Source organism: Triticum dicoccoides, chromosome 2A, assembly GCF_002162155.2.
Source record: "Triticum dicoccoides isolate Atlit2015 ecotype Zavitan chromosome 2A, WEW_v2.0, whole genome shotgun sequence".
Classification (NCBI taxonomy): Eukaryota; Viridiplantae; Streptophyta; class Magnoliopsida; order Poales; family Poaceae; genus Triticum; species Triticum dicoccoides.
Genome location: NC_041382.1, coordinates 141,710,821 through 141,732,759, shown reverse-complemented (window position 1 = coordinate 141,732,759; position 21,939 = coordinate 141,710,821).

Below are 21,939 nucleotides of genomic sequence, written 5' to 3'. Positions count from 1 at the left end.
TCTCTAAGTTTTTTCGCTTTGAGCTCTGGCACCTCTACAAATCCCTACTTCCCTCTGCGAAGGGCCTTTCTTTTACTTTATGCAATTTCTATTTTGAATTTGAGTCTCCACCTTCTCTTATAAAAGCACCAAGTAGGAGGCACTATGATCGTACTTGAGCATTGGGTGTAGTTAATATGCGAGTGTGTTTCATGAATGGTTCAATGATTGAGCATGATGGGCTAGTGATAGCTTATTTTAGCGTTGATATTTTGAAAGACATAGTTGCTTGTTGATATGCTCGAGTATTTAAGTTATCATGTCAAAACTAGACTATTGCTTTGAACAATATAAAAGTCCAAATGTCTATGCTATAAAGAAAAGAATATGATATGACATGATAGGCAGCATTCCACGTCAAAAATTCTCTCTTTATCACTTACCTACTCGAGGACGAGTAGGAGTTAAGCTTGGGGATGTTGATACGTCTCCAACGTATCTATAATTTTTGATTGCTCCATGTTGTTATAATATCAATCTTGGATGTTTTATAATAATTTTATAGTCATTTATATCATTTTTGGTACTAACCTACTGACATAGTGCCAAGTTCCAGTTGCTTTTTTACATGTTTTTACATCGCAGAAAATCAATACCAAACGGAGTCCAAATGCCACGAAAATTTATAGAGATTTTTTATGGACCAGAAGACACCTAATGGGCCAAGGCCACGCCTGGGGGGGGGTGCTCCGAGGAGACCACAACCCACCAGGGCGCGCCAGGAGGCCCACGCGCGCCCTGGTGGGTTGTGCCCACCTCGGGTGCCCCCGGGACCGCCTCTTTGCTCTATAAATACCCCAATATTCCAAAAACCCTAGAGGAGTTGACAAAAATCAATTCCAGTAGTCGCAGAGTCCAGAACCACCAGATCCAATCTAGACACCATCACGGATGGGGTTCACCACCTCCATTGGCGCCTCTCCGATGATGCATAGTAGTTCTTTGTAGACCTTTGGGTCTGTAGTTAGTAGCTAGATGCCTTCCTCTCCCTCGTTTGATTCTCAATACAATCATTGTCGTGGTTCTAAGTCTGACAGTAAAGTAGGGGGTAGGAATGTAGAGGCAAGATCCTAGCTACGGTGAGATTGTGCACGCAAGATGTACGAGTTCAGGCCCTTCGCGGTGGAAGTAATAGCCCTACGTCTCGGTGCCCGGAGGATCAGTCAATTGGATTATGCGTGATGTTACAGGGGGTGTGAACCCTTGTGCCAGAGGAGGGGGTGGCTTATATAGAGTGTGCCAGGACCCCAGCCAACCCACGTTACAAGGGTTCAATGTACATAAAGAAGGGACGTTACTGGTAACGTCAACATTAAAGTGATATAAATGACCCTTAAGGCTACGGAGTGAGCGCCTGACCGTTGCCATCCTGAGTAGCCTTTGATTTTCTGCGCTCTGGGTGGTTTGTGATGTGGTAGAATGATTACATCACGGTCGAATGGAATTGGGTTATCCGGGTGGAACTCATGGTCGAGTGGGTTGCACCTTGAAGTAATTCCAGTCGGTAGAATTTATTGTCCCTTGGATATCTTTGACTATAGGGCAGTGTCCTTGGGGACGGTGCTTAGATCAGGTCTATTGCCCTACCCCAGGTACATGGCACCGTCATTAGCCCCCGAATGGTTCTGGTTCGAGTGGAAAATGAAGTTGACAATGGTTCCGATCCAACCTTTATGCCGCAGAAGCATATGACTGGAATGGTGAACCATGCAAACGGCTTCGACTTCGTCTTCCAGTCGCCTTGAGCCATTCAGAAGTTTGTCGAGTGAAGTTTCCAATGATGAGTTTCGACAGCTAGTGTTGTATAAAATCTTCGGTATGATCGACTGCCCTACCATTCCCGGATCTGGCGGGATTCGAAATTTGGGGAAGCGCGCGGGGCAGAGAGGACTGTGATAATCGAAGCAGATTAGGCAGGGGTGCCTCGATCCCCGCACCACCTTTTTCTCCACGTACTGCGCGCGCGCCTGTTGCGGATTTGACAGGACCGCCTGGGTCCACCGGCCAGTCACTCGGGGAACGGGGCCATATAAGGCGTCGAGGCCGCTGCCTTCGCACTGCGCGCCCTTCTTCCTTCGCTCCCCACTGCTTCCTTCTCCACTCTCGGCGACGCTGCCCAGCTTGAGCCCGTTCCACCGCAATGGGGAAGGACAAGACCGCCGCTCTGGAGCACGTGAAGAAAAGTGACAGCGAAGGCGAAGGGGAAGAAGACGAGCCGGGGTGGGTCGTCGTCAAGATCCGCTCTGCCGCGCGGCTGGGTCCAGGGCGACTAGATCCGTTCGACCATCGTGAAAGAGGACATGGAAGATCTGGTGGACGAAGGGCTGATTGCCCACGAGTCTTGGTGGCTTCCGAGGGACGAGACTGAGCCGCGACCACAAGAGGGTGAGTGTGTCCTACTCGCGACCCACGTCGACCGCGGTTTTTCTTTGCCTCCCCATCCTTTCTTCCGAGGGTTTCTGAATTTCTTTGGGGCTCAACTTTATCACTTCTCCCCCAACACTATCACATATCTTGCTGCCTATGTGTCCATGTGCGAGAATTTTCTGGGTTGTCAACCACACCGGGCCTCTTCAAACATATTTTCACCTGCCGCTCTCAGTCGGTAAAAAGTCCAATCCGAGTGATGAGAGAACACACGTGATTCAAATGTGTGGGGGTTTAGGGATCCAGATGAGAAACAAGAGCACTTTCCCTGCCATGATTCTTCCAGACTCCGTTAGGGGGTGGCAGTCGACCTGGTTCTATTGTAAGGATGAACCGACTCCTGGTCAATCGACTGGTCTTCCTCTGTATTCCACTGAGCGAGTAGAGAAGCCTTCTTCGTTAAGAGTGACTCCAGAGGAGAAAGAGGAGGTTGCTATGCTGGTCGAGTGAGTGGTCCAACTTGTCTGTGATGGCATGACTGGTATGGATTTGCTAGAAGCTTTTCTGAGTCCACGCATAAAGACGCTCCAAGCTCGTGACCACCCAATGTGGTTGTACTCGGGCGTTGAGGACAGCACTCGGATCCACCCGGAGGAAGTCAGTGAAGAGACGGTGGAGCTGTGGCTGCAAGGCATCACAGGGAATAAGGACAACCCAGGGGGTCCAGAAGGGTTCCTCCACTCGGGAACACCATTGAGCCTGACAAGGTTTGATTCTTTACTTACGAGTGTATTTTGCTCTCATATGTGTTAGCTTTTGAAATCGACGAATATCCACTTGACTCTATCCTTTGCAGACCTTCACTGAACTGTACTCGATGCCCAACGGAGAGCAAGAGCAGGAGGGATAGGCAAGCGGGGGTGACAGCGGCAACTGGCACTCGGACGGAGGAGGATACAAGGAGAGTGAGGACTTGAGCAGTGGCGAGGAGGTCGACTCTCTGCCTCGCACAGAGAGGCGCTCCAAGAAGAGGCAGGATCCAGCAAGCATTCGGGGCAAAACGACTCCTCCGACTGGTCAGCCTTTAAAGCGTACTCGGATGTCTTCTCCTATGGCGACTGAAAAAGCTCCCAAGCAGCCCAAAGTCGTGACATCAAAACCCCGAAAAGCTCTGCCCAAGATCAAAGTGTCTGTCCCCATTGCTTCTGGGTAATTATTGGGCCCAACTCTTTAGTTTTCGCATGATTGAAACTTTGGTCGACTCACTCTCTTGTTCTGACCGAGTGAAATCTGACTTTTGTAGTGTTTCCTCTAGGACTTCTATTTACCAAGATGACAAAGATGAATAGATGGAGGACGCGACCACTTCTCATGTAGGTAAAACTCTGCCCTCTTGTCATTATTCAATCTGCTTTTTTGATGGTCGAGTGAACTCTTGTAAATGATTGCTTTGCAGCTCCGCCCAATGTCATTGAGCTTCCGGATGATGGAGAAGACGTGCCGTAGAGGACCATGGGAAGGAGGGGCAAGGCTTCGAGCAAGAAGGCAACTGCTGGCCAGATGTCTCAGTCGGTGCCGGTGGTTCAACAACCTGAAGATGTGAACCAGACCTCTGTCACTTTTGCAGTTTTAGTGTCGATTGAACGCCCTTCATCGTCGATCGTGCCCGGCCCTGCTTCATTTGTTCAGTGTCACGCCTCGGATTTTCAGGCTGCTCCAACTGAACCGGCAACTCTGTTCTTCACCACCCATCATGTCTCGGAGGATCAGGCAAGCGCCGCAGTAGAAGCTATACGCCAAGCGGGCCTGATGATGGAGCGGGTGAAGACTGTGCACGAGAATAGTCAAGCTGCTTATGATGCCAGTGCAGCCCTCCGAGCCAATGTCTAGGTAAGTTGGTTTCCGACTGAACTCCTATGTTGTCGCTTGTTCTGTTAGGATATGCTACCCAAAAAAACTCTTCTTTGTGCGTCCGTCAGTCAGTCTATTCTTCGCATCTGCACACCCACTGGGTGTTCTAATTTATGTCGACTATTTTTCCCAGTTGAGTCGACTAGGTTGTGTCAATTGTAGTTTTCGGACTAATGGGGGCACGCAAAGTGCACCCACTGGGTGTAGTCCCCGAGGCCGCCGTCGAATGTGTGATTCGGCGGGGGCCTGATACGTCTCCGTCGCATCTACTTTTCCAAATACTTTTACCCTTGTTTTGGACTCTAACTTGCATGATTTGAATGGAACTGACACGGACTGGTGATGTTTTCAGAAGGATTACCATGGTGTTATTTATGTGCAGAAACAAAAGTTCTCGGAATGACCTGAAACTTCACGGAATGTCTATTTGGAAATATTAAAAAATCCTTGCAAAAGATGAAGACCAGGGGCCCACACCCTAGCCACGAGGGTGGGGGCGCGCCTGCCCCCCTGGGCGCGCCCCCTACCTCGTGGGCCCTCTGGAGCTCCTCCGACCTCAACTCCAACTCTATATATTTGCTTTCGGGGATAAATAATCAGAGAGAAGGATTCATCGCGTTTTACGATACGGAGCCGCCGCCAAGCCCTAAAACCTCTTGGGAGGGCTGATCTGGAGTCCGTTCGGGGCTCCAAAGAGGGAAATCCGTCGCCATCGTCATCATCAACCATCCTCCATCACCAATTTCATGATGCTCACCGCCGTGCGTGAGTAATTCCATCATAGGCTTGCTGGACGGTGATGGGTTGGATAAGATCTATCATGTAATCCAGTTAGTTTTGTTAGGGTTTGATCCCTCGTATCCACTATGTTCTGAGATTGATGTTGCGATGACTTTGCTATGCTTAATGCTTGTCACTAGGGCCCGAGTGCCATGATTTCAGATCTGAACCTATTATGTTTTCATCAATATATGTGAGTTCTTGATCCTATCTTGCAAGTCTATAGTCACCTACTATGTGTTATGATCCGGCAACCCCGAAGTGACAATAATCGGGACCACTCCCGGTGATGACCGTAGTTTGAGGAGTTCATGTGTTCACTATGTGCTAATGCTTTGTTCCGGTACTCTATTAAAAGGAGGCCTTAATATCCCTTAGTTTCCATTAGGACCCTGCTGCCACGGGAGGGTAGGACAAAAGATGTCATGCAAGTTCTTTTCCATAAGCACGTATGACTATATTCGGAATACATGCCTACATTATATTGATGAATTGGAGCTAGTTCTGTGTCACCCTAGGTTATGACTATTACATGATGAACCGCCCCGGCATAATTCTCTATCACCGATCCATTGCCTACGAGTTTTCCATATATTGTTCTCTGCTTATTTACTTTTCCGTTGCTATTGCTATCATCACTACAAAATACCCAAAACATTACTTCTGTTATCATTACCTTTTGCTACCGTTACCACTACTATCATATTACTTTGCTACTAAACACTTTGCTGCAGATATTAATTTTCCAGGTGTGGTTGAATTGACAACTCAGCTGCTAATACTTGAGAATATTCTTTGGCTCGCCTTGTGTCGAATCAATAAATTTGGGTTGAATACTCTACCCTCGAAAACTGTTGCGATCCCCTATACTTGTGGGTTATCAAGACTATTTTCTGGCGCTGTTGCCGGGGAGCATAGCTCTATTCTTTGAGTCACTTGGGATTTATATCTGCTTATCATTATGAAGAACTTGAGAGATCCAAGAACCAAGATTTATCCCTCAACTACGAGGGTAGGTAAGGAACTGCCATCTAGCTCTACACTCGATTCACCTTCTGTTTTGAGTAAGCTTGCGACACCTAAACCTGCTTCTGCTATTCGTTCTGATATGTCACATGTTATTTATGATGCCACTTCTGCTATGCATGATACTTATGATGAAACTACTTCTATGCTTGATACTACTGGGCCACTTGGTGAATTTGTTGATGAACAACTTGCTATGGTTAGAGAGAATGAAAATATTGAAACTGATAATGTCATGGTTTTGTCACGGTAGATGTCCTAGAGAAAGGACTTAGTCGTGGAGCCATCGCGACGGGTTAGCTTGAAGGGGTTAAAGCGGACACAAGGACGCAAGAGAGTTTATACTAGTTCGGCCCCTTCGATGAAGGTAAAAGCCTACGTCTAGTTGTGATGGAATTGATGGGGTTTCGATGACTAGGGAGCAAACAAGCTTCACCTATGTCTCGAGTTGTTGTCTCTCGTCTGAACCGCTGCCGGCTCGTCCCCTTATATACACGGGTGACGCCTGTGAGTTCATAGATTCCCAATACCGGCTCATAGATGTGTCCGGTTTGGTCTCTACTTATTCCTAACTTACAATACAAGTTACATACCAACGCCGGTTTACGGCTACATGCCTTAAACCGACCATGGGCCTTGAGCTCTCATCTGCCTTCTTGGGCTTTAACATAATTAACTACTGATGAAGTTAACCCGGCCCAGATAGGCCAGTTTATGCCCAGTAGTAATATCCCCAACATTAGGCCCCAGATTGATTTGAACAGGTTCATGTCAATCCTTAGCAAAAAATCTTCACCTTTAACATCTTCTTGTAATTTGTTGAACCGCCATGATGTCATCTTCTCTGGTTGTTGTAAACCGGCGTGACATCACCTGTTGTAAAGAACCTTATCCATGATACCCCCTTTTTGTTTTTTGTTTAATAGGTCTCCGACAATTAAGGCGACAGCTTCATTTCCAAACCCACGGTCCCTTGATTTTCGCACCTGACTCCTGTCTCTTGCCTTATAAATAGGACCGAAGGGTCATTTCTTTTTCCCCTTCGTGCCCTTCTCCTTCGTCTTCCTCGCGTCGTCCAGCTTCGGAGCTCCACCGCTGTCGACAACCTCTGCTCCAACCTTGGCCGCTGCATCACCCTGACTGTACCAGAGCATCACGGTGACCTTCTGTTTCTTCCTCGGCTCCGGTGAGTTCTTCACCTTTTCCTCCGTAGATCCATTCTAGGGTTTCCAAGTTCTTCAGAGTTCATTGTCTGCTTCGTACTCATATGATAGATCCTAGATGAACCTGTGAACCTGTGCTCTGTGTAGCGGTAGTTCTTAGCATCCGCCTTTACTCATATGCCTCAAGACCGTAGCTCTACATGTATCTCTGCCCATTGATTCGGTACCGTTCTTTTTTGAACCTTGAATATTTTCCTTCTTTTCTGAACTTGCTTCAGATCCGTTGCTGTAGAGAAATCTTGTGAAATCTGTTTCTGTACACTTATCGATCTGCAATCTCAACTGTTTCAATGCTTAGATCCGGTGGTTTAACTTTATAGAAAAATTGCCAAACCGGTATATAACATTAGTCCCCTTGTTGAACCGCCTGCTGCTGTTGCTTCATAAAACTCTGGTTTAGATAGAGCTGTCTCCGGTTTACATACCAGTGCACTTTAATCAATGCATTTTTGAACCGGGATCTTCTACCTTGTAGATTCTATCATGGCCAAGCAAGTGTATGAGTGCAATTGGGTTCCTTCTCGCGTCACAGAGGCTGAACTGGACGATTTAGTCCTGATTGGCGCTTTAGGCAGCAAAGATACCATCCATTGGAGGGCTCCTGGCAAAGAATGCCATCCCACACCTCGAGAAGGAGAGGTCGTTGTTTCCGTAGATCACTTAGCCCGGGGCTTTAAGCCGCCCGGTTCTAAATTTTACCGGGATGTTTTAGCCGATTTCCAGCTCCATCCACAAGATACTGGCCCCAACTCTGTCACAAATATGTGTCACTTCCAAGTGCTCTGTGAAGCGTTCTTTCAAGAGGAGCCCACAGTGGAATTGCTCAGAGACCTTTTCCATCTAAACCGTCGTACTGAGTTTACTGATGGCTCCAATACGGAGTTGGGTGGCGTGGCGATTCAGAAAAGGAAAGAGGTCACATACCCTCACGCCAAACTGCATAGCCACCCCAAAGAATGGAATCAGACATGGTTCTACTGCAAAGACACCTCCCCTGCTGGTGAGAATCCCTTGCCTGGCTTTTGACCGGAGCGGCTCAGCAACACACACCCTTTTCCACCAAAATTGACTGCACAGGAGAGAAGTAAATATGCTCCTCAGCTGTCAAAGCTCAGAGCTTTTATGGCCAACGGTTTAACATGGGTTGATCTTGCTCGCTGTTGGATATCGTGGAGCATACTGCCCCTTAGTCAGCGCTCCGGTTTGATGTGCGAGTATACTGATAGTGTTGATGACCCACTGCGACATTCAAAACTCCAGCTCTCTGGTGAAGAAATCACAGAGGCTGTGCATAAGATATTGAATGAACCGGAACACGTCCGCGCTAGAACCGGCCTGCTTCCCTTCTATGCCACCAACAAACCGCCAGCTGTAAGACTTTGATTTTTCTCTTTGCTGAATCTGTTATTGATATGTCTGGTCATTGTTTTTAATATCAGTGTCTGCGTAATCAGGGCGATGATCCGTTTTGGAGCAAAAAACTGCCGCAGGAGAAACCAGAAAAACCAGACAAACCGGAAAGAGCAACCCGGCAGAAGACTAAAGCTGTGAAGAAGACTGCCCACAGGAAAAGAACCACTGCATCTTCTAATCCGGCCCCTGACGATGAGGTGGATAATCCGGACTTTGAGGTAGAGCTTGACTCACTTGGTTTATTTTTCATGCGTCTTATTGATGATGATATTTGTCAGGATGATGCCGAAGCCAGCCACGCGGATGTTGCAGAGGTAATTATTCTCTCTTCCGATTCAGAAACTTTGCCTTCACAAAAAATCTGTCAGGCAAACCGGAAAGTTAAATTTTCTCATCCTCTTGCTTATTTGGATCCTAAACTTCTTATGAAGACCCAACAACATGAGGCTCGCCGCACCACCCGGCACAGCGGCCAGGTAGTTACCTCCGCCGGTTTACCGAACAGTCCGGTTCGGAAACGCCATTCCGAGGTCTCTAATTTGCTTGTCAGTGCTTGTCCTAAAGCGGGCTGCTTTCATCAACCTCTTAATCCGTCTGACTCCGATTACCAGGTTACTTCCCACTCATCTTCTGGCGAGTCATCGGCTACTCAGCTGCCACCGCTCAAAACGGTGCTTGGGTAAGCTATACTTATTGTGATGTTTGCAGTATATTGCCTTAGAACATATGCTGTATTTGATTTTGTTATTCTTCTCAGGGCCAAACCTAGGCCAAGCAAGAAGCCCCGCCTGGACAAAGCGGCCGAAGAAGATGTCATTCTTGAACCAGGCAAGACACCCCATCTTGAAGCGGCTATTCCTGAGGACATACCCAACTATCCACCGCAGCAGGACGATGATCTTATTGCTGATGAGAGACCTACTGACGCCTTAGGTCCTGTCAATCAGCCCACATGTTCCATCTGGATTGAAAGTTCCACCGGTCCAGCAAAACCTACTAACAAGCCAACAGCCCCAGTGCAAACCGGCAGTACCCAGGATGATGAGGTTGTCATTACTGGCACTGGCCATACTGAGCCAAGCAATCCCGTTGCTTTATCCAAATATTCTGCCAAGGAAGAATTTGCTGCCTTTGGCAAAGGCAAGTGGAACGCTGATCTGACGACTTATGCTGCTCTGAACACCCAAGATATCCATTCCGGCTATCTGAACCGGTTGTATACCAGTCACGACTATGAAGCCAGTCTGGTTAATATGATGAAAGAGAAATATGAGGTAACTTCCATATGCTCCTTCCTGCTTGTATGCTTCCATTCTTGCTGACTCTCCTAGCCCCCAAGGGCCGGTTTGTAATATTCTTTCAAACCGGGACTTACCAATATAAATCTTAATGCTTTGAAGTTTGCTGATGTAGCCCCCAAGGGCCGGTTCAACTTAACGTAGTTAAACCGGTACTTTAAGTAATTGAAATTGCCGCATCAGAATATATACGAGCAAATAGCCATTAGCCCCCAAGTGCCAAGTTGAATACTTGTATTGATCTTGGGACTTTGTAAGCAATTGAAAGATGAAGACCGAATATGCATTAGCCCCCAAGTGCTAAGTGCATAACTTGTTATGTGATTGGTACTTGAATCCTTATACCGATTTCTTGAAGCATATATCTGTATGCATGCAGGCGGAGCTGAAGACGAAAGAAAACCAAGTCACCGATCTCCAAGAAAACCTGAAAACCCAACAGGCTGAAACCTCCAAAGCAAAAGAGGAATTGGCCAGCGCTTTAAGCGCCATGGAATAGCTTAAGGAGAGCTTCAAGAAGAAGCGGGCGGATTGGGCCACTGAAAAGTCCGCTTTGATCAAACGAGCAGAGGATGCGAAGGCTGCACTAAAACCAGTGGCGGATGAACTGACCAGCATAAAGCGGCACGTGCATGCCATGACTACTGCTATCTTTGGTAAGCCAGTTTGCCTTCTGAAGTGGCTCTGCCTTCTGATAGAGTCGCCGGTTTATTAACCCTTTATGGTATTTCAGGGACACGCATTGGTCACTTGGGGTCAGATGTGCGGAAGAAACTAAAAGCCGCCTATACATTGGTTGAACAATTGTATACTGGTGCCCAGCGGATCATCTATACCGCATCTCATAACAAACCGGCGCCCACTTTGATTCAAGATACTCTGATGAAACTGTCGGTGCTTCCTGCCCGGGTTGAAGAGCTGAAGAAATCTGCTGCTCGAACCGGTGCAATCAATGCCTTAATCCGGGCAAAAGCCTGGGTGCCGGATTTTGATCCTATTGAAGCGGCTCAGGGCTATCCCAGCTTGAAGGAAGATGGGTCAGAATTTGGCGAAGCGGATCTGCGAGCAATAAACCGGGAGGTACGTCCGCTAGCTTGTCAACTGGCTGAGGAAGCAGACTTGTCTCATTATCAAGCCCAATATGACAGTCAGAACAAGAGAATAGCTGCACCAATCCATGAATCGGAAAATCTGATCCCTCCAATCCGTAAGCATACTTACGCTCCCGATGTTGACCCGTCATTGCTGATCCATGATGAAGCTGTTTTTCAAGCATTAATGGGAATCGACTGGACAACTGTGGATTTCTAGCCACTGGGTAGAGAAACGGAAGCTGAAGCGGCGCAGGATGACCCACAACCATTAGGCCAGGCTGGTGGCCAAGCTTGAACCGGAAGCCGGTTTTAAAACTGCCTCTCCTTTGTGAAAAACAATTATATTATTATGGGCACCATGTTGCCTTGTAATAGGCTAGCTGATACCTTTGATGTTGATGTGCCTTCGTGCATAACTTGTTCTTCCTGTGGTAATGAACTTTCTAAAACACTTTCTGAAATAAGAAATTTGTCAAGTGCCACCGCGGTTGTACCGTCAGGCGGAATATGATGTCTGTATATATGAAATCAAAACATCCAAAACAAAATTTTAAGTATATGATCAAAATTTTGAGATACATAATACCTGCCATCATTGAGTGTGAAGTTGGCTTGGCCAACTGTAACACCCCGGATGTAACTTTCCCAATTTGTACTCCAACTCTTGCCGTTTCCGGCTTTAAGTTATTTTATTTTCTCAGATTCGGGTCTTTGTCTCCGTGTGTTGTTGTCGTTGTCATGCATCTCATACCATGTCATCATGTGCATTGCATTCACATACGTGTTCATCTCATGCATTCGAGAATTTTCCCTGTTGTCCGTTTTGCATTCCGGCGCTTCGTTCTCCTCCGGTGGTCATTTCTACCTTTCTTTCGTGTGTGGAGATTAAACATTTCCGGATTGGACCGAGACTTGCCAAGCGGCCTTGGTTTACTACCGGTAGACCGCCTGTCAAGTTTCGTACCATTTGGACTTCGTTTGATACTCCAACGGTTAACCGAGGGACCGAGAAGGCCTCGTGTGTGTTACAGCCCAACAACCCTTCAATTTGGCCCAAAACCCACCTAAACCCTCTCCATCATCTAGAGCGCTCGATCATGATCGTGTGGCCGAAAACCGCACCTCATTTGGACTCTCCTAGCTCCTCCTATGCCTATTTAAAGATCCCCCGAAAATCTCCTTCTCCTCCCCCCCGAAATCCCTAGATCCACTCATCATCGCGCGCCGCCGGACAAAATCCCGCCGATGGACATTGTCCGCTTCCCCGCCAGCCACTCCGAGCGAGCCACGTGGCGACCCGGCCGCCCCACTTCGCCGCCTCCTCCGCTGGCCCGCCGTGGCCCGTCGCGGGCCCCCGCGGCCCATCCCGCCGCCGCCGCACGGGGGCACCCGCCTGCGGTCGCCTCCTCAGTTCCCCGCGCCGCCGCCCGGAGGTGCACGCCGCCCGTGCCGGCCGGAGTGCGCCGCCGCCTCCGCCGCTCCGCCTCGACACCGGCGCCTGCCGCCCCGCCGCCACCTCGACCCGGCCCGCGCCTCGCCGCCCGAGACGCCAGCCCTTCTCTCCGGCGACCCCGCCGCCCTTCGTCGTCCTCCTCGTCGCCTCCGGCCACCCGGCGAGGTCGGCGTCAAACCTTGGGAACCGTGTTCCCAGATCCAGATCCAAATTTTAGGGTTGACCCTCTTTTTTCCTTCAGTCCCTAATTTTTTTCCAATGTTCATAGCCTCGTAACTCCTCATCTGTAACTCCGTTTTTGGCATATAGCATATGAAAATGTTCAACTCAGAGAGTACATCATTTCATTTCATTGCATCATTGTCATTTGAGTTCATCTTGATGCCCGAAATGCTGTTAGAAGAGGGCTACTTGAGATAATTGTCAGATCTGCTGCTTCATTTAGCTTTTTGTCATTTTTGCCATGATTAATGTGTGCATGATATGCCCATGGGTTCTACATATATTTTGTTAAGGGTTTTGTCATCTTTCCAGAGGTGCAACCCATGTATTTTTGTGATGTGTGTGGTGACTAGCACAAGCTTGCCAAGTGAGGCACTTGGTAATGCTGATTTTAGGGACTTAGCAATTCCACCAAGTCCTTGAGCTGTTTATCTCATATGGCCATATGTTCATGTTGTTTCCTAGTGATCCGTGCCTCTTTTGAGGATGATTAGTAAGGATGTTTTGTTAATCTTGTAGTGCTCTATCCATCCATGTCGTTGTTTGCAATTATGGAGCACCCTAGCTTGAGTCAATCGAACTCTACTTTTGCTACTTCATGATCTGGGCAGATTGTCAAATTGTTTGCGATTTTGCCGATGATGTTGTAGTTGATCCGTGCATGCTATGCTATTGTTCTTGCCATGTCTAGCTTGCATTCTGTGTATTCTTGATGGATGTATGCTTAGCTTATCATGACTTGCACCTTAGTGAGTGCATCGAGCTCGTAAACATGCCTACTTGATATCTGTTTTCAGCATGCTCCAGTTTTCACTAAGTCCGAAAACTGATTATGTTTTTGCTATGTTCACATGCTTGCAATTGTATTTTCTGATCCCTTTTGGCTCAAGGTCACTAAGGGACTTTTGTTAAGATCTTTGAGTAGCTCCATTCCATGCTTTAATTTGCCATGTTCAGGTCCTGTAGCATGTAGTTTTGTTGCTCTGAAGAGTGCTACCTGACCTGAAATTCCAGACAAGTGTTGATTTCACTAAGTCTGAAATATGTTTACCATATGCATTTTTGCCATGCTTGTTTCAACCTGTTAATGTTTGAATTAGCCATAGCTCAGTGCTAGACTTTTGCTAAGCATCTTGTATGCATCCCTGCCATGTATTTTGTTGTCATGTTTGGGTGTTGTAGCTTGTTCATCTCATTGCATTTAGATGGCTACTTGCTGTAAATCGCAGACCGGTGTCATATTTGAATCGCTTGCCATTTCCAAACCGTAACTCCGATTCTGGCGTTCTTTATATCGTTTTCAAGCGATTCTGTATCATCTTTCCAGTGGCACCCTTGGATTTCCAAGTTGAGGCCAGGTTCATGCATTCCTTGTCACTTCTTGCTTATGCATCCCGCATCGCATCCCGCATAGCATACCATCTTTGCATCATCTTGTTTGATTTTTGCACGTGGTTGATTGTGTCCTTGTTGCTTGTTTGTCTTGTTTGGGTAGAGACGGGAGACGAGTTCGCTAACGAGCAGCCCGTTGAGTTTGCTTTCGAGGATCCAGTCAACTCTAACAACTGTGCAGGCAAGATGATCATACCCTCGAAATCACTACTATCTTTGCTATGCTAGTTTGCTCGCTCTTTTGCTACGCCAATGCTACGATGCCTATGATTTTCTTTCAAGCCTCCCAAATTTCCATGTCAAACCTCTAACCCACCATGTCCTAGCAAACCGTTGATTGGCTATGTTACCGCTTTGCTCAGCTCCTCTTATAGCGTTGCTAGTTGCAGGTGAAGATTGGAGTCCGTTCCTTGTTGGAACATTTATTTACTTGTTGGGATATCATTATATTATCATGTTATCTTAATGCATATATATACTTGGTAAAGGGTGGAAGGCTCGGCCTCTCGCCTAGTGTTTTGTTCCACTCTTGCCGCCCTAGTTTCCGTCATATCGGTGTTACGTTCCCGGATTTTGCGTTCTTTACGCGGTTGGGTTATAATGGGAAACCCTTGATAGTTCGCCTTGATTAAAGCTTTTCCAGCAATGCCCAACCTTGGTTTTACCATTTTCCACCTAGCCTATTTTTCCCTTGGGTTTCCGGAGCCCGAGGTTCATCTTATTTTAGCCCCCCTGGGCCAGTGCTCCTCTGGGTGTTGGTCCAAACTAGAGTCCTGTGCAGCGCCCCCTCGGGGAAACTCAAGGTTTGGTTTTAGTTGTATGGAGCGCTCATCTGAGTGTGCCCTGAGAAAGAGATATGTGCAGCTCCTATCGAGATTTGTCGGCACATTCGGACGGTGTTGCTGGTCTTGTTTTAACCTGTCGAAGTGTCTTGAAGAACCGAGATACCGAGTCTGATCGAAACGTCTTGGGAGGAGGTCTATTTCTTCGTTGACCGTGAGAGCTTGTCATGGGCTAAGTTGGGACTCCCCTGCAGGGTTTTGAACTTTCGAAAGCCGTGCCCGCGGTTATGGGCAGATGGGAATTTGTTAATGTCCGGTTGTAGACAACTTGAACCTTAACTTAATTAAAATGAATCAACTGAGTGTGTTACCGTGATGGCCTCTTCTCGGCGGAGTCCGGGAAGCGGACACGGTGTTGGAGTAATGTTTGCGCAGGTTGTCCTCTAGTTTCTCGTTCGTGCTTTGCCTCCTCTTCTCGCTCTCTTTTGCGAATAAGTTAGCCACCATATTTTTTGCTAGTCGCTTGCTGCAGCTCCACATATTTACCTTGCCTTGCCTATAAGCTTAAATAGTCTTGATCGCGAGGGTGCGAGATTGCTGAGTCCCTGTGGCTCACAGATTACTATTACACCAGATGTAGGGCCCGATGATTCCGCTCCAGGAGATGCGCTTGAGCTCAAGTGGGAGTTCGACGAAGACTCTCAACGTTACTATGTTTCCTTTCCTGATGATCAGTAGTGGTGCCCAGTTGGGGGTGATCGGGACCGTGTCGCATGTTGGGTTCTCTTTTTTTTTGGCACCGTAGTCGGGCCATGAGTGTTTGGATGATGTAATGTTATTTATGTACTTGATTGACATGGCGAGTGTAAGCCAACTATGTTATCTCCCCTTTTATTATCTATATTACATGGGATGTTGTGAAGATTGCCTAACTTGCGACTTATGCCTTCAATGCGATTATGTCTCTAAGTCGTGCGTCGACACGTGGGAGCTATAGTCGCATCGAGGGTGTTACAAGTTGGTAATCAGAGCCTTCCCCGACCTTAGGAGCCCCATTGCTTGATCGTTTTTAGCGGCCGAGTTGTGTCTAGAAAAAAATGTTTTGAGTCAATTAGGAATTATATATCAGAGAGTTCAGGAATTCTTTTTACTTCCCAGCCTCCTCATCGCTCTGGTAAGGCATCCCGACGTAGAGTTTTGACTCTTCTCTTCTCAAATTTCACTAATTTTTTTTAGGATCACGCGGGTATCTTGGAATCGTTCCGATGGTTTTATGATGAGAACATTGTCTTGGTGCCTCCTGTCAGGGGTTTTGTGGAAGTGTCCCAGGGAGTTGAGCTCTGAGGTGTTGTCGTCATAATTTTATCATTGCAATTCTGGAATACCTGAGTTTAGTACGCCGACATCGAAAATCTCTTTTATGCAGTTCGTTGGTGAGATAACCTCGACGCCACCTAGTACTGGGGCGGGAGTTCGGGAGTATCGCCATAACTTGTATAACGGATGCTTTTCGAAGGTTGAGGTAGATGGTTTCCGAAGTTTTTCTTGGTTATGTGTTGAAGGATGGATACAACTGGATGTAGGATTTGCTAGATTTGGGTGAGATATTATGCTTCCCCTGTATCCCCAACACCTGATTGCATAACCGAAAAGGTTCGGGAGTTTCATAGGTGGGAATTCTAGTAGCTCTAGTTCTTCTTCCACGGATATTGGTTTGAGATTGGGATTTCTTACCAATTATTCGTTCCTGATCCGTACCTTGTTGATTTATTTCTCTACCTTAATTCTAAGTGGCTTCTCAATTTATGGACATGTGACCATTTCAAGAGGAATGCATTCGTTCATTTTGTTCGGATGTGAAGACTATATGTTGCAATTCTCATTCCGTTGGATTCAGCTTCAATATTTGTCTATCAATGTGCTAATGGTGGTCAACCTCTTCAGGATGGCTCCTCCAACGCGCACGACTCCGAATCCTGAGCCGCCACCACCTCCACCTCCTCCAGAGGCATGGCAAACTGTGATGGCCGCAACCAATGCAAACACACAGTTGATCATGCAAATTCTTCAAGAGCGCAATCAAGGCAACCAAGGGAACCAAGGCAACAATCAGAATCACTTTGCTACACTCAACCAGTTCCTTGCTAACGGGCCAAAGACTTTCAGCAATTGTGTTGAGGCAACCGATGCTGACTATTGGCTTGTGGATCTGTGCAAGCATTTCGAGTGCAGTAATGTCAGGCCTGAGGACTTTGTCAAGTTTGCTTCTTTCCAACTCAAAGATCAAGCTACAGAATGGTTCCAGCAGTACAAGGATTCCAGAGGTGGACGTGTTATCACCAGGGATGAATTCCGTCAAGATTTCCGAGCTCATCATATTCCTCAGAGCGTGGTTGAAAGCAAGCGTGAGGAATTCCGCAACCTGAAGCAAGGCTCTTTGTCTGTCTTTGACTACAACAAGTTGTTCCAGAAGCTCGCCCGCTTTGCTAAGCAGGACGTACCTGATGAGAAGAGCATGATATACCAGTTCAGGGGTGGTCTCAGAGAAGAAATTCAGCTAGCTCTTGTCCTCTTTGAGCCCTTGAGGTACGATGAGTTCTACAACATGGCACTGAAGCAAGAGGCTGCTCAATTGAGGTGTGATGCTTCTAAGAAGCGAGTCAGAGATGCTACTCCTTCTTCCTCTACTCAAGTGGCCAAGCAGCAGAAGTATTGGCTTCCTCCTCCTCCGTTCCATCAGCCGTATCAGCAGAAGAGCAAAGGTGGCAGTGGTTCTTCCCACCACCCAACCCTGGCTTTCAGAACAAGACTTCGTCTCAACCTCCAAGATCGAGTGCTCCGTATCACCGTCTGCTTTCAGAGGTCACGTGCAACAAGTGCCAACAGAAGGGTCACTATGCCAACAAGTGTTTCAACCAGAGGCGTCTTCCTCCTCCTCCTCCTGTGAGACCGGCAAGTATAGCTGTGGTCAAGCATAACCCCAAGCATGCCAAGGTCAACTTGATGAATGCAGCTCAGGCAGAGGATTCATCAAATGTCATCATGGGTAACCTTCCAGTTAACGATATTCCTACAAAAGTTCTTTTTGACACTGGTGCATCGCGTTGCTTCATTTCCAAACCTTTTGCATCAAAGTATGAGTGTGATTATCAATATCTGCAAAGTTCCTTGCAAATTGTGTCACCGGGCAAGCAGATGACAGCTAACACTTGCGTCCCGGAGGTTACTATCACCTTGGGAGACTACAAGTTCCTTTCTTCCCCAATTGTTCTTGGTAACTCGGATATTGATCTTATTCTTGGGATGGATTGGCTTTCTAAGCACAAGGCGCATCTTGATTGTGCTGCCAGGCAGATTCAATTGACTCATTCGTCTGAGGATGTAATTGTCTTTGCCGCTCGGGATAATACAATCCGTCTGTTTTCTCTCAATGAGAAGGGTGAACTCGATGCCATCTCACAAATTCCAGTCATTTGTGAATATCAAGACGTCTTTCCAGAAGAGCTTCCAGGAATGCCTCCGCACCAGCCAGTTGAATTTGTTATTGATCTTGAGCCCGGCACGGAACCTGTTTGCAAGCGTCCTTACAAGCTCGGACCTGAAGAATTGAAGGAGCTGAAGAAGCAACTCGATATTCAAGATAAAATGGGTCTCATCCGGCCTAGTTCTTCTCCGTGGGGTTGTGGTGTTCTTTTTGTTAAGAAGAAGGATGGAACGGACCGACTTTGTGTTGATTACCGTCCATTGAACAAGAAGACCATCAAGAACAAATACCCACTTCCCAACATCAATGAGCTATTCGAACAACTCAAAGGTGCCCAAGTATTCTCCAAGCTTGATCTCCGTATGGGTTATCATCAGATTCGAATTCGTGAGCAAGATATTCCCAAGACGGCTTTCAGGACAAGCTATGGTTCATATGAATACACTGTCATGTCTTTTGGCCTCGTCAACGCTCCTTCGACTTTCTCTCGCATGATGAACTTCATCTTCAACGCCTACACCAATGACTTCATTTTGGTCTATCTCGACGACATTCTGGTTTTCTCGAAGAACAAGGAAGATCATGCCAAACACTTGCATTTGGTGCTCGATAAGCTAAGGGAACACTAGTTCTATGCCAAGTTCTCCAAGTGTGAATTTTGGCTAGATGAGGTTCTTTACCTTGGTCATATCATCTCTGCCAAGGGCATTGCCGTTAATCCTGAGAAGGTGTCTGCAATTGTGAATTGGGAACCTCCTCAGAACGTGAAGCAACTCCGTAGCTTCCTCGGTCTCACAAGCTATTGTCGAAGATTCATTGAAAACTTTTCTAAGATCGCAAAGCCTCTCTCTGATCTTCTCCAGAAGCACGTCAAGTACGTTTGGTCTCCGGAGTGTGACATTGCTTTCAACACTTTGAAAGAGAAATTGATCACTGCTCCAGTTCTCACTCCGCCTAATGAATCCAAGCCGTACGAGGTCTTTTGTGATGTCTCTCTCCAAGGTCTTGGCGCAGTGTTGATGCAAGAGAAGAAAGTTGTTGCTTATACCTCTCGCCAGTTGAAGCCTAATGAGAAGAACTACCCCACTCATGATCTCGAGTTGGCGGCAGTTGTGCATGCTCTTTTGACTTGGAGACATCTCTTATTGGGAAGAAAAGTGGACATTTTCACTGATCACAAGAGTCTCAAGTACATCTTCACTCAGCCTAATCTCAACCTCAGGCAAACTCGATGGGTCTAAATGATTCAAGAGTATAATCCGAGTATCGAGTATACGCCAGGCAAGGCCAATGTGATTGCTGGCGCATTGAGCAGGAAGGCTTACTGCAACAGTCTGATTCTCAAGCCTTATCAACCCGAGCTTTGTGAAGCTTTCCGCAAACTTAATCTGCAAGTTGTTCCTCAAGGTTTCCTCGCCAACCTTCAAGTCTCTCCTACCTTGGAAGACCAGATTCGCCAAGCCCAGCTTCTTGATGCTATGGTGAAAAAGGTGAAGATTGGGATTGCCAAGAGTCAACCCAAGTACAAGTGCTACCTCCTTGATGACAAGGACACTCTCTTCTTCGAGGATCGTATTGTTGTACCCAAAGGTGACCTCCATAAAGTGATCATGAACGAGGCTCACAATTCTCTCCTCTCCATCCACCCTGGGAGTACGAAGATGTATCAGGACCTCAAGCAGGCTTATTGGTGGACTCGAATGAAGTGCGAGATTGCTCAATTCGTGAATGAATGTGATGTCTGTAGAAGAGTGAAGGCAGAACACCAAAGGCCAGCTGGTTTCCTCCAACCTCTTGCCATTCCAGAATGGAAGTTTGACCACATTGAAATGGACTTTGTGACTGGGTTTCCAAAGTCCAAGCGTGGCAATGATGCTATATTCGTTGTCATCGACAAACTCACCAAAGTGGCTCACTTCCTGCCTATCAAAGAGTCGATCACTGCAGCTCAATTGGCGGAACTCTATACCTCTCGAATTGTCTCCCTGCACGGTATTCCACAAGTGATCTCTTCAGACCATGGTAGCATCTTTACATCCAAGTTTTGGGATTCTTTTCAGAAGGCCATGGGCACCAACATCCGCTTCAGCACAGCTTTCCATCCTCAAACTAGCGGTCAAGTCGAGCGTGTCAACCAGATTCTTGAAGATATGCTCAGGGCTTGTGTGATCTCCTTCAGCATGAAGTGGGAGGATTGTCTTCCTTATGCTGAATTCTCCTACAACAATAGTTTTCAAGCAAGTTCGGGCAAGGCCTCATTTGAAATTATGTATGGCAGGAAGTGCCGTACCCCTCTCAACTGGTCTGAAACCGGTGAACGTCAGCTTTTGGGTAATGACTTAATCACAGAGGCAGAGGAAATGTGCAAAGTCATTCGAGATAACCTCAAAGCAGCCCAATCCCGTCAGAAGAGCTATTATGATAGTAAGCACCGTGATTTGGCTTTCGAGATCGGAGATCATGTTTAGCTCCGCGTCTCTACTATGAAAGGTACTCGTCACTTCGGTATCAAAGGGAAGCTTGCCCCCAGATATGTGGGACCTATCAAGATTGTCAGCAAGAGAGGCGATCTCCCCTATCAACTCGAGCTTCCTTCAAATTTTGCAAATGTTCATGACGTGTTCCATGTCTCTCAGCTCCGAAAGTGCTTCAAGACTCCTGATCGCACCGTCAACTTCGAGGACATTGAGCTCCAAGAAGATCTTTCTTATCATGAGCACCCAGTTGCTATTCTTGAAGAGACTGAACGCAAGACTCACAACAAGTCAATCAAATTTCTCAAAGTCAAGTGGTCACACCATTCCGACCGTGAAGCTACCTGGGAACGCGAGGATCACCTCCGTTCTGAATACCCGGCGTTCTTTCAGTCCTAGATCTCGGGACGAGATCCTTTCGTAGTGGTGGAGTGTTGTAACACCCCGGATGTAACTTTCCCAATTTGTACTCCAACTCTTGTCGTTTCTGGCTTTGAGTTATTTTATTTTCTCGGGTTCGGGTCTTTGTCTCCGTGTGTTGTTGTCGTTGTCATGCATCTCATACCATGTCATCATGTGCATTGCATTCGCATACGTGTTCATCTCATGCATTCGAGCATTTTCCCCGTTGTCCGTTTTGCATTCCGGCTCTTCGTTCTCCTCCGGTGGTCATTTCTACCTTTCTTTCATGTGTGGGGATTAAACATTTCCGGATTGGACCGAGACTTGCCATGCAGCCTTGGTTTACTACCGGTAGACCGCCTGTCAAGTTTCGTACCATTTGGACTTCGTTTGATACTCCAACGGTTAACCGAGGGACCGAGAAGGCCTCGTGTGTGTTGCAGCCCAAGACCCCTTCAATTTGGCCCAAAACCTACCTAAACCCTCTCCATCATCTAGAGCGTTCGATCACGATCGCGTGGCCAAAAACCGCACCTCATTTGGACTCTCCTAACTCCTCCTATGCCAATTGAAAGATCC